The sequence below is a fragment of the Scophthalmus maximus genome, chromosome 7, assembly GCF_022379125.1.
Source record: "Scophthalmus maximus strain ysfricsl-2021 chromosome 7, ASM2237912v1, whole genome shotgun sequence".
Lineage (NCBI taxonomy): Eukaryota > Metazoa > Chordata > Actinopteri > Pleuronectiformes > Scophthalmidae > Scophthalmus > Scophthalmus maximus.
The window spans coordinates 20,589,728-20,602,717 of NC_061521.1; positions in this window are offsets into that span (position 1 = coordinate 20,589,728).

A 12,990-nucleotide genomic window follows, 5' to 3' on the forward strand; every position below is an offset into this window, starting at 1 on the left:
CATGCAGAGGTGGCATATTGGTGCACCAGAGATACAATCGAGTGGAGAGCTCCGGCAACACAATGCAGGAGTGATAAATCAACAAGCTGGAGCTCCCCAATATAGACAGCGCAGCATCACATACAATAGCCCGCTGTCCATCTGAACGGCAGAGTGGTAATGTAGACACACACACACACAAACCCACACGTGCACATTTATATATATGTACATAGGAAATATAACTGCAGCACTCCTGCCGTTCACATCCGGGGGAGAAAAGAATCAAATGTTCATGTGTGTAGCAGGAGCTGGAACATGGAGGGTAAAGCCTGCTGATTATCTGAGTGTAATAAGCAAGCAGCCTCTTCTCCAGTGTAATTGGTCTGCAGTGGATCTGCAGCCGAAGCTCATTAGTGTCACAGCAGAAATAATCACGCAGTAAAATCCCCTCCTGTGACTGATCACCATATATCATACACATACACACTTACAGATGCATGAATGATTCCCTCACATACACACACACACATAAATACACACACAAGCTCATGATAGGTGGAGCTTTAGTGTTATAATGCAGATTTGCGCATTAATGCAGGATGTAGAGAGGAACTGTAATAGGTTGTCATGTGAATTGGAGGAGGTTTGATTTATTCCGGAGGAATCTTTGTCGCTATTTTGGTGTCACAAAACTGGTTAAAATGTCTCCTTTGCTTCTATCATCGCAAACCCAAAGCGCAGCAGAAGTGCCTGTGCAAAATGCAATTTTAGGTTTCATCTCCCCCCCACTGAAATATGAGAGTCCCCCAGAAACACATTGTACATAAGACTCCTCCGAAACCGATAAATCATCTGTCATTCAAAATCACTCAAGTTCAAGACTCCCCGCCAAAGATTTATTTCTCTCCCTTTTTAAATTCTCTTTCATACTCTTATTCTCTGTGATTTCTTTGTGTCGAGAAATTCGTCCCAATAAGTTGAGCTCAATTATTTATCGTCTCCCTTTTCAAACGCGTCCCCCTCTGCGCCTGCGAAAAAGTAATATGCTCAGTGTCGTCTGCACGCATGTATATGCATTCTGTTCCAGATATGGGTCCAGTGAGAAAAAACCCTGCTCCGATTCCAGCCTTAGCAGGAAAATATTACCGAAGCCTCAGAGGGAAGCAGTTCTACGCGACTGCCCCTGTGAGGACAAATACTGAGTAAATGGCATTGGAGCTATTACAGTTAAGAGAGTGTAGACCCCTCTCATTGTTTAAGATGAAGGGGAAAGAGTGTGTGTGTGTGTGTGTGTGTGTGTGTGTGTGTGTGTGTGTGTGTGTGTGTGAGTGAGTGGGCGGTGACTGATGATCCCGATTCAGAAAGGGGACCGACACACCGTCTGAAACAGAATCAAACTCCGACACCCAGGTATACACCACCTGCACCGGGAGTCGTTTCAATATCCTCCTGGGCCATCGCAGCATCAGGAAAATTCAATCACCCTGTCTGCCGTTGGAGGAGGGGACAGCATTCTCCGAGATTACTTGCAAAGAAACTTAATAGCTAAGAGCATTAAATGCTGGTTGTTGCTAGCACCGCTGCCAATAGTGAATAAATGGTTTTGGCAGTGCATACAGACAGGGAAATCAATACCGAAGGGTTTTCTGTGGCGCTGGGCTTCTGTATTCATGTAAACATGGGAAGTGGTTTTCTTCACACCTCAGAGCGAGATTACCACTCACCACTGGAGGCCTGCCCGGGCGCAGAGGAAGATGCAGCTCTCAGCTGGAGTCTGCCACCGGGCAGGAGGATGATATTTAAACATCACCTATTCCAATACAACATATGCAAATATCAGGCAATCTTTTTTGCGGTTGCCCACGGTACATGTCAATGCAGGTGGGGGAGGGTGGGGGGGGGGGGGGGGGGGGGGGGGGGGGGGGGGAATCTCTGCTTTGAGTGCTCAAGCAGAATAACTGTTGCACATTCATTGGCAGCTGCCTAGAGGGCTTGAAATTGTGTGATCGCTGATAAGCTGAAGCAATATTTCATGAACTGTCTGTGTTGTGCTCGGTCAAAGCTGCGGGCTCTTTTGCTCTTTTGCTTTCCCGTCCCCTGTTGTGACCCCTCTCTCCCTATCTCCATCCAGACTCTGGGGCAAGTGGAGGGACGGAGGCGGGAGGCTGAGCAGAGGAGGGTAAGGAGGAGAAGGAGGGGGCGGCGGTGGTGTGAGGGGGGCTACTGCTCAGCCATGGTGACCGGGTGAAAAGGCAGTGCAGATGTAATTTGTCCTCAATGGCTGTTTGGGAAGAGTAATTGTGGTGACATTGGCGGGTCGATAGTATGGATTTTTTGTTTGGAGTGCCCTGTGTGTGTGGTGCTAAGGGGAGGCCAGGAAATATAACACTGCTGCTCAAATACAATAAAAATGGATCGAGGGTGTGGTGGTTGTTTGCAGAGCTGGTAGCCATCGTTTGGCTGTGGATGTCATTCTGTAGCTGCTGTGGTTATCAAATACACCCCGACGTTCTGCCCTATTAACACCAAATGTTCGAGGCTTCAAAAAGGTCTTTGAAACAGGTTTAAACGCTGGAACGAAACCATCCGTTAAGAGGTTTTTCCACCGGAGCAAATATGTGTCCCGATAAAACTGTACAAAGGACTTGCCGTGTGCTGAAACAAATACCGATTTGTTAAGCTCCTTTTAATGCAGTTCCCAATAGAACCATGACATACTGATAATGATACGTAGCACTGTAAACAGTCCGTAGCAGAGGCGTTCATTTATAAATCTGTTGCTGCAGTACATGAAAATGAAAACGGTACTCAAAGTGTTGGGTCGACATATCCCCGTCTCAGTGATTGTGCAGCAGCAGTAGGGGGTAAGGAAGAAGCCTCAGGGGGAGGTCAGCGGTCGCTAGCTCTGGCGTCCCAGTCAACTCTAACATTCATCAGGCAATGTGAGCACAATGTGTTTTGTCCACCCTAAGAAATGTAATGAGGGAGAAGAAAAGGGTTTATGACACAGCAAAGAGAAGTACTAGATGCATCAGGAGTGTCTATGCAGGTATATACATATCCTTTTCTTTTTTTTTTAAAGCACTCATATCCTTTTCTTTTTTTTTTAATTCATCAGCTTTTGCAGCATGGTTTTGTCCATGATCTCCATGATGTATCGATGCTAAAATGGCCGCACTTCGTCTCGAGGTGTCAGAAACACATGCACACACGTACGAACGCATAATTTCTTTGGCATTCATCGCGGAATCTGCCCGCCGCCACGTTGACAACGAACAGTGTGTGTCCCATCTTAATAGGACATTTCCCGCCGCGCCGGGGCCACCTCGTCGAACACAGCCAGGCCAGGCCCGTCTGTGTCGGCCCTGTCATCTCACATCAGATCCGGTTTCACTCCAAAGCAGTGCTCTTTGGGTAAAACCATTAACAGAGTCAACAGACAAAAACAGGACCACATTTTGACACTCAGCCGCCGCCCTGACGTAACCGAGCGCGACACCTGACGTGGGGAAAAGGTCACACAAGTCGTCAAAGAGACAGGGGTGCCTCAGATGGAGGACACGAGGACTCAAAAATGGATGCCTCCCGACGGTGATGATGGACACATGGCTGAAGCATGGCCTTCTGGGAGCGGTGGGAGGAGTGCATGTCCTGCCGGGAACTGTCCCTTCCGGTCCCTGTGTCCCGTTGACGAGTGGTGTCCTCGCTGATCTCACATGATCAAGCTCACGCTAAGTAGGCAAATCAAACGTGGTTCGGTGTGGACAGTTGCACATGTAATCAGGGAGGACGTGACTGTCGTCGATGCTTGCAGAGGTTTAGTGGATATTCACATGGTTGGCAGCAGTTTAAGAACGTGCTTCGTGTAAAACATCACATCAGAACACGTAAACAGTAAGTGCATATTGCTATGTCATCGATTTTGCCATGCATCACTAGCAGTTTAGCGATTAGTAATTTTTCTTCTAAATGATTCAAATATCAGTGCCTCCGCATCATGGGTGCATTTTTCTTTGATTATTTTTGTAGTGAGACTTCTGACTGCTAAAATAGAGAAATAGTCAAAGGAATTTTTTATTATACATATTATATTTTTCACATTTCTATGTCTGTGTGAGAGCAGGGGGTTCTTACCATCTGATATCTGCACATTGAATACAAGACACTTAGTAGCCGTGTAGCTTAGCACAGCTAACCAGCTGTTAGGGGGAGCATCGTACTTAGCATACAATCGAGTGGTATCAATCTGTACACCTGACCCTCAGTAAGAACTCAATTAAGGGTATTTCCCAAAATATCAACCTGTTCCTTAAGTCTTTATTCAAGGTATGGCAAAGTCACATGGTCACATAGACACCAGTGAAATGTTTATCTCCCAGGTTCCCTCAATAATACGGGCCCTCCAGACAATCAGCATTGGTCCCTCTGACTGTGTTTTGTTATGTACACTCGAACAGTAGATTCACACAGGTTATCGGAGCACAATGCCAAGGGCACATGGACCCAGGGAGGTTGGCCATAGAGGGCTCGCGAGGCAAGGAGAGAAAGAGGAAGAGGGTGACCGGGAGATAGAGAGTCCCCGGGGCCCCATTAGAGGCAGTTCTGAAGGCCGGTGACATCTGACTGGATCAGTGTTGTTCAGTCAGAGGCTCTCCTCTTATCCACTCCTCTGCTGGAGTCAATAAACACATCACCTACGCACAAACACACACACACACACACACACACACACACACACACAGTAACAGGGCCTCCGGGGTGAACGCCAGATTAGTTCATTTAGAAAGGGCTTGATTCTTCCTCCTTGATGGTGTGCAGTCTGCTTAGGACTTAATGAGAACGTCAGCGGCTGTTGCATGTGTTTTGCACTTGGAAGTGGACATTTTAGAGGCACGGTCATTTTGGAAATTGTCGTTTGTTGACTGTGAGTACAAATCAGTTCATGTGGTGCAATCTAAAAACTTTTTTTCCAGTGTGTTAAGCAGAGGCGGCTAGCGAGGACTCCGAAAAAACAACCAACCCCACAGAAAGACCAACTGACGAGCCGTAAACACTTCTCGCTCCACGCTGACAGAGCGGTGGCACCAAGCGGGGTGAAACTTTGAAAGTCAAGCGGCCCTTTATCCATCCCTGCTCTGACCTTTCTGCTAGGCTGCCCTGTATTCACTGGCTGTCAGTGTGAGTTTGTCAGGAGCCATCCGTCTCTGTCCACCTCCACCCCCCTCCCCAAATCCCTGCCGACCCATTAGCCGATAGGATCCGGGGGAGCGGCGGCACAGCCAGCCTATGGGGGCCTCTCCTCCCTCCCTCCCTCCCTCTCTCCCTCTCTCCCTCCTCCCCCTCCTCCCCCTCAGCCCCCGGTATCCACGTAGCACGCGGCTCATCCAGGTACCCCAGAGAGGCAGAGCTAGCTGGCTCTCTATATATAAATACAGTATGTAGCAAAAGCATCAACACAGCACTACTGTCTGACGTGTGGCCCAGGGGAGTTGCAGAGAGGCTGATAGCTGCTGGGACACGGGGAGAGCTGGTGGCAATGCTGCCGCTCCACACTGATCTGTGGCGTCTCGACTCTTAACAGTGCGCACGTTTACAGACCAGGAGTCAAAGGCGCCGTCTCCACATACGTTCAAAGTCCGCCCAGTTATAACACGGGTGCTTAGCTATGTGACGAGACTAACATATCTGACCAGTTTAGAGTTCAGAGAAAAGCAGCTATAAAAAGTGGCAAATCAGAAACTACATAACTGATGTAACGACAATGAGAAAACTATGAATTAAAATGTACACAATATACCAACAAATGTTACAAAACCTATAGATAATTATATCAGAGTTCATTGACTGAATTAGGTCGACATGTGCATATATATCCTTTTCTCTCATTCCAGATCTACTCATTCTGATTCTGATCTCCTTGAATGCAAAAAACATATAAACAAAACAAAGTAATACCTACAAGGATTGGCTGCTAGGCCTGATGCATAGAGACTTCCTGTTTACATAGCAGTTTGCTTATAAGTTGACAGTACTACAAACATTTCCCACCATTTAATACATTGCAGACTTTTTAACGAGCTACGCTGTAAAATGCAGGAAACACTCAACAATCACATGTGAGCTGGGCTCAGACTCCAGGAATTTTGGGCTGATTTAACCCCAATTTGGTCCCTCCGAGAATAGAAGGACAAGGCTGGTCTGGAACCTTGGTCGGCACTAAAATATCCAGCCCAGATTATTTGGGACTTTTGGTAAAAAAAAATGTATCACTGAGAAGCAGTATCATCGATAGAGCGAGTTGTCGCACTCCGCCGGTCTCCGTCGCGTTTGTACTGTTTGCACCTTCACGTCAGGGAGGTGATGTGAGGTGGTGCGTCGCTCCGTGTGGAGCGATAAACTTAATAATATCCTGTAGTGTGTGTTGTGCCATTATTCTCAAATCTTGTAGCATGTGCATGTTTGAGATTAAAGTAAAAAGGATACCTGCAAAGATTCTCCTGTGGTCCGTGATGCAACCCAATTTCAAAATCAGTCAAGATTTTAAAACTCCTGTAGTCTGAGAGCCTTTTGTCATGAATTTACAAAAAGCTGGCGTAACCCATTTCCGACAGAAGAGGAAACGGTTATTATTCGTTACATCACACCACAATGTGTTGTTTAAAGGGGCAGTAGGCGATTCTAAAGAAATACACATTTTGTAAAAATCAGCGAATAGTTCCTCACTGTCCGTTAGCTGTCGCTTTCGTGTGTGCCGGAAAAAAAATCTGGGTTTTATGGCTCAGCCCTGGCTCTGTAAATCAGAAAGAAAAGAATGGTGCGGACCGCACCACACAACACTGTGGGTGCAGTTTCTAGACGTCACTGATATCGGCAACGTAAGAGACATACTAGTGAAATGCTCCAACTCTGTGTTTTTGGCCTAGTGGTTAATGCTACCATACCTGAGATCGCGAGTTTGTGTCCTGGTCCTAGCAGTAAAATCACAACAACAACAAAGAGAGAAACAGGCTATCTCCAAAATCGCTCACTGCCCCTTTAAGTCTGTGTTAGCCCTAAGAAATAGGAAAGAAGTGGCAAACAGGACTTGATAAGATGACAGTGAGGCGGTGTGAGGACGAGAAAGTAAACGGGAGTTTGTAAAAAAAGTGATGCAATATTGAACGACGGAAGGACAGATGAATAGCTGGGGCGATGGAGGAGGGGTAGAAAGGTGGAAGGAGGAGAAATAGACAGTGAGAGAGGGAGGGAGGAGGCAGTAACATGTGATTAATGGATGGGTGGTAGAAGGGAGGTTGAGGCAGACTGGGAGAGAGCAGAGTGACAGTAATAAAGTGAACCTGCCTCCCATTCATCTCCCTCAACCCATCTCCCGTCTGACTGGTAGGGCTTTACACACTCTGACTAATGCCACGCTCCGCATGCGGGCACCGACAGCAGTGCCACACACCGCTTTTGGCTGCTAGACGCCGTCACATAAATGAACACGCACCTTCTTATGGCCTCCCCATCGTCGGCTCCGAGCCCATCCAGAGCTCAATCACTCATCAGCGGTGATGGCTGTCGGAGGGATCAACACTACCTCATCGCTTTTTATGGCTTCTAAATCATACTGTGTATCGGACTCATCTGGCGTGAAACAATTGCTGTCGCCGCTTTAACAACAGGTCAAACATGGCGGCCGAGTTCGCCCTCGGACATTATATGCGCGCGACCTTTCCCGAATGCAGTCTGACCTTTTTTTAAAAATCCAAGTCGGACCACCACAATGCTGGTGTTTTCCCACATTTTGGCCTGTTTTTGAAGGATGAGTCTGCGAAGTGGCAGGCTAAGATAAACAGTGGTATTTGGTGACCTTCCCTCTGGCTTCGTAATGAGATGCATATCCCAAATGTAGCCTCATTAACCTGTCCTGAGCGGCTTCAGGTCACGTGTACTACATTGATTCCACACATAACCCCTCCTCTAATAGGGTTACGTTGGTGTTGATTCCTCTGCTCATAACACGCCGCCTTCCCTCACACTTTCTGTAATTATAATAAATTAAACATGGCTCACAGTGGAGAAGATGAACCTAAATATTCATCCTTCTGGGATTGTGTGTTGCATTTAAAGTGAACCTTCCCTGACCTTGCAGATAAGTCACTAGCCTCATCCACCCCCCCCCAAATGACTATATTATTAGTCACTCCTGCATATGTTCTGGTAAATGTAATGTTGGAATAACTTGTAGATGAGCAATCATTCATCTTTCAGTGAACTTCCACTACGCACCAGCAAATGACAATGTTTGAAACCCTGAAACCTCCAGTGAAAAATAAAATGTATGACTAAATCGGCTGAAATTGCTTTGGCACCGTCTTGATGAAAGACTCTGCGTGTTATTTCAATCATTAGCGGTTTTAATTGCTCCAAGGTATAATGAACACATTACTAATTGATAAGGAAACCAGTAACAGTAAAAAATTGGGCCCCACCTGCATGGGGCAAATCTGTCTTCATATCAGCCACATGACTTTTGCCCGGGCAGACAATAGATTAAACAATGAATGAATGATTTATTAGCTGTCGTTGTCATGCTATTTAGATGGATGGGTGTACACGCGGCATGACCTCACTTCCTTGTTCCCTGCCTTGTATTTGAGGGTATGAGGAGGGGAGGGGGTGGACGGGGAGATGTTGGCAGGGCGGGGCGGGTCAGGCGCACCACTGGCCACTGACAGGACCCAGCCACTTGATCAATGATCCCTGGATTCGATATTGTGCCGGGGTTGTGAGGCAGCTGCGTCTGAACTTCAAATACATATGGAGGGGCGAAAGTGTGTGTCTTTAAACTCTATCTGTGTGTGTGTGTATGTGTGTGTGTGTGCGTGTGTGGGATGGAGTGCAAAGCCAGAAAAGTAACTACCTTTACTCTCTCCAACCTTACCTCCCCTCTCTTCCTCTTTCTTCCTCCCTCAAATGGGTTATTCTGGCGATGGCCCTGACAGGCCATGGTTTGGATTTTGATTTATGTTCCTGTGAAGCTCAAATCAAAGATTCCATCTACTGCTGCTTTATGGCAGCTTGGATGATGAATGGTGCAGTCTCTCGGTCAAACCAAGCCTCTGTGTCTTTGCCCCACATTTTAATTGCTAAAGTAGCCAGTCATCGCTCAGCCCTCCTACCCTCTCCCTGCCTCCTAACCTCATCCTTTCTCTGCTGTTCAGCCCATTGTCTCTCACCCCCCTCTCTCATTCGTGCTAAATAATATACCTTTATGTCTTCAAAATGTCTGCACGGCATCACTTTCCTTGATGAAACCTCAAATTGACACCTAAAGAGTGGCCACGTGAAGAGAAACTAATCACAACAAGATATTTAACTGCTGATGTCTAACAGATACCCCTTAATATTTAGCAACAGTATCTGTCTTCTCACCTTGCCGACATTATTTTACACCTCCAGCCTTAGTACATGATATACAGCAAACAAGTCTGATGAGGGGGAAAATTCATTCCTGCATCAACATAAAAAGCCACTTTATTTGGAGGAAGAATGCGTCGATGTCAAGCTCTGATAGAGTTTATGTTTTCTCACTATTTTTCAAAAGTAAACACATTCTGCGGTACATGACATTACTAAGTAGGTTAAGTATAGCCCCGGGCCGTCATCCATCAGTACAGAATGAAGCGAGCATATTCTGCTCGATGAGAGGTGAAAGTTTTCCACTGTGCCACGATGACATTTAATTTTTCACATCTCCTGCGTGTTCCTGGGATGAATTTTGGCAGACCTGGTGCAATTTAGCTGCTTGGCAGTTTGAAATTGGGCGATGAATCACAACGTGGATTCAATGGGAACCAGTCACTGTACAATATTTTCTCTGTGTCAGAATGGAAGGAGAGAGCGTGAGACAGGGAAACAGGGAGGGAAAGAGAGAGCGAGGGTGAGAGAGAGAGAGAGAGAGAGAGACAGAGAGCTTCTGAGGCTTTAGATTGTGTTCTCCAATCATCTTCCACTCACACAGCCTATCATCCCTTCCTCTACCCCCTTCAAAAAAAACAAAGTGCCGGAGTCAAGCATCATAAGAGGAGCCGTGTGTGGCTGCAGATGTCGAGCAGTGGCAGAGGTCTTTAAGGTCTGCAGTTGGATATTTTGACAAAGAGCAGTGAAGAAAGAAATCAATAAAGTCAGGACTTTGCCAGTCACTGAGCAGAGCGGCGGAGAATGCAAAGCTCCTCTCCAACCCCTCGACAAACTCAAAATGAGCAACCAATAGACTGACACTGCCTCTGACACAAGCCATTTATTAGCCTGGCAGCAGAATATGGTGGATTGCACCGCTGATGGTCTTTATCTGCGAGGACCACACCTGAGGAGCAGGCGCGTCAGAGAGGACAGCATGCATGGCGGCGCTGGACAATGTGGCGGTGACTAAGTGTGCAAGACACTGTATTAACCACACTGCACATGACATCTGTTATATATGCATGTTTTAGATCTACGTCGTCCATATCATCATCAGCCATTGATATGCAGTAGAGCCTGACATGCAGGACTATGTTCAGGCCCCCGTGTTTTGCATCATCTGCTCCGCTGAGCACTGAAAAATGATTCCCCCCAAGTGATGCTGCTGTGTGACTCTGCACTTTAACCTCCCTGTGGTAAGGGCAAGGAAAAAAAAAAACCAGGGACCTTTTCCCCAGTGACCGTTCGAGTGCTCTTCCCTCATTTGCGGAATATGTGGCGAGACAAATCATCGAAACGTAGCTATTGTAGTACAAATGAAATAAACTGATGTTTTTAATTACTTAGTATACTAATCACTAATTATTTACAAAAATGTTGTATCAGATTTAATACAGACAATTCCAATGCAAATAAACCAGATGAATAATTCATAATTTGTTTGTTATTTGCAATAATGCAATGCAAAGGATCACAGCATTTGAGGCAACTGCTCATTTCGAATGCCCCTATATCCAGTAGGGCCTTTAAGACAACAAAAAAATTAATTGTGACTAGCCGGAGTACACACATGTATACATATACAAAAGCAAACATTGATCCATTCACGGAATCACATATCCATAGTACATGCACATTAGTGACACTGATTGTCAGCGTATATTTTCCCAAAATCCTACACACAGGACCTTTAATGTAGCAGAGGATTAGTGAAAAAACAAGTTATGTTTTGTTTGATTTACAGTCCTGAATCAAGAAGCTGTAGCGGAGTCTGAGACCTTTGTATAACTTAAAGCTAAATAACCCAAAAGATCAGTGTTCGGCCTGAGTAAAACGATTTTCTTAGTGGATACATTCGATATTTATTTCTTTATGCTGCTCTAACCTGCCAACATGGGCGGCAAAATGATTACTAGTCAAACGACTGTCACAGAGATCTGAGGTAGTGCAGTGTGGCCTGGTTTGGCTGAGTGAATTGTGTTTAAGGATCTCAGTGAGATCTGGACCGTCTAGTTTTTATTCTACTTTTTATTTTAATTTTTTTTCACGGCTAGCCAACATGGCTGCCGCATGGCCCCACTGCCCACTGATCCCCACGCTCTCGGACGTCCGAGGGCTTCCACTTCCACCGTGTAAAATCACATTACCCTAAAGAGGAAGACGAATGAAAGGATAGTGCCGTGGAATGGCCATAGACCAGTGAGTTGTCAAAGCCATTTAGGTTGGGACGAGAAAGACAGAACGGGTTTAAGCGAGGATGGGGAGAGGAAGGGGAGGAGAGCAGAGCTCGCTTCAAACTATAATATCACTGTGTTACAGACGTGACCAAACACCTGTCGGTTTTCTCTCCCTTGAGTGTGCTCGGGCACTAATTCTGACAAACAAGGCATATTCTCCTCATGTTCCCACTCTGACAAAAATGACCCTGTGTCTCCTCCTCACGAGGGTGTAATTTATGGCGGGGGCCACCAATCGTTCACTTTGTAAACAACCTCAAGTTAGCCAACTGTTTCAAATGAGCGGAATCAATCTACCCCCCGTGCTTCACTGATCATATTAATTCCCACTTCACCAACATTCCTCATGCAGGGAGGATCTTTAATTTGATTTGAGCTTTCCTCGTATTTGGTCAGGTTAGCTAGCTACATATGTTATGGAGTAGTTACGTTTGGTGCTGGATTGTTGCTTAAAAGAATAAAATAAAACGAAAAAATGATATGAAAGCTGTGTACCGCCTTGGTCCACACATCTATCAGTGAATGATGGCTACTTCACTGAACTGCCGCGACTCGCATGGGTGCGCTGTCCACACTGACAGCATTGCTATTATGGTGCTGCTACTGGCAGCCCAATCTTTCTCCAATGAGTTTCATCATCAATTATATCATATTTGATCTAATTTCATTATAGGGCGTCACATGATGATTGTTGTTTACCCTGGTTCAGAGAGAGAGAGAGAGGGGAGATCACTAAAGAAATTTGGTCGACTGCTCGTCACCTGATGTTCTGCTAATTTATTAACATAACTCACACATTTCACTGTAGGTTCAATGTCTACATCTGTTGAATATGACATATGACATATAGCATATATTATATACATTTTCTTTTCAATTTTAACAATGAGGCTATATGTAGCCTACTATATCGTTAGAGCAGGAAATCCATGTAGGCTATGATTATATGTATATGTTAATAAGTTAACAGACATGCCTAAAAATGAAGGCACCCCACCCCCACCCCCCGACTCCACACACACCCTGCACCTAACAAATCAAAATTCCGCCCCTGATTCCCTCACCTCATGTGGTTGCATACTTTATTTGACGTCAGCCTTTTTAGATGTAAAGTGAAATCTGTTGGTGCATGCGCGTGTGTTTGGATGTGTTTGGTGCGTGTCATCGTGCATACACGTCTGGGCCGTGTACGCTGATCCAAAGGGCCATTTCGTTGTGTGAGGACAGCCTTCAAAAAACACACTCGTCATGCAGAAGATGTTGTCATCCTCCGCCTCGTTGTTTGTGTAAGTCTCCAATCACCATCAAACACGTGGAGGTTTCG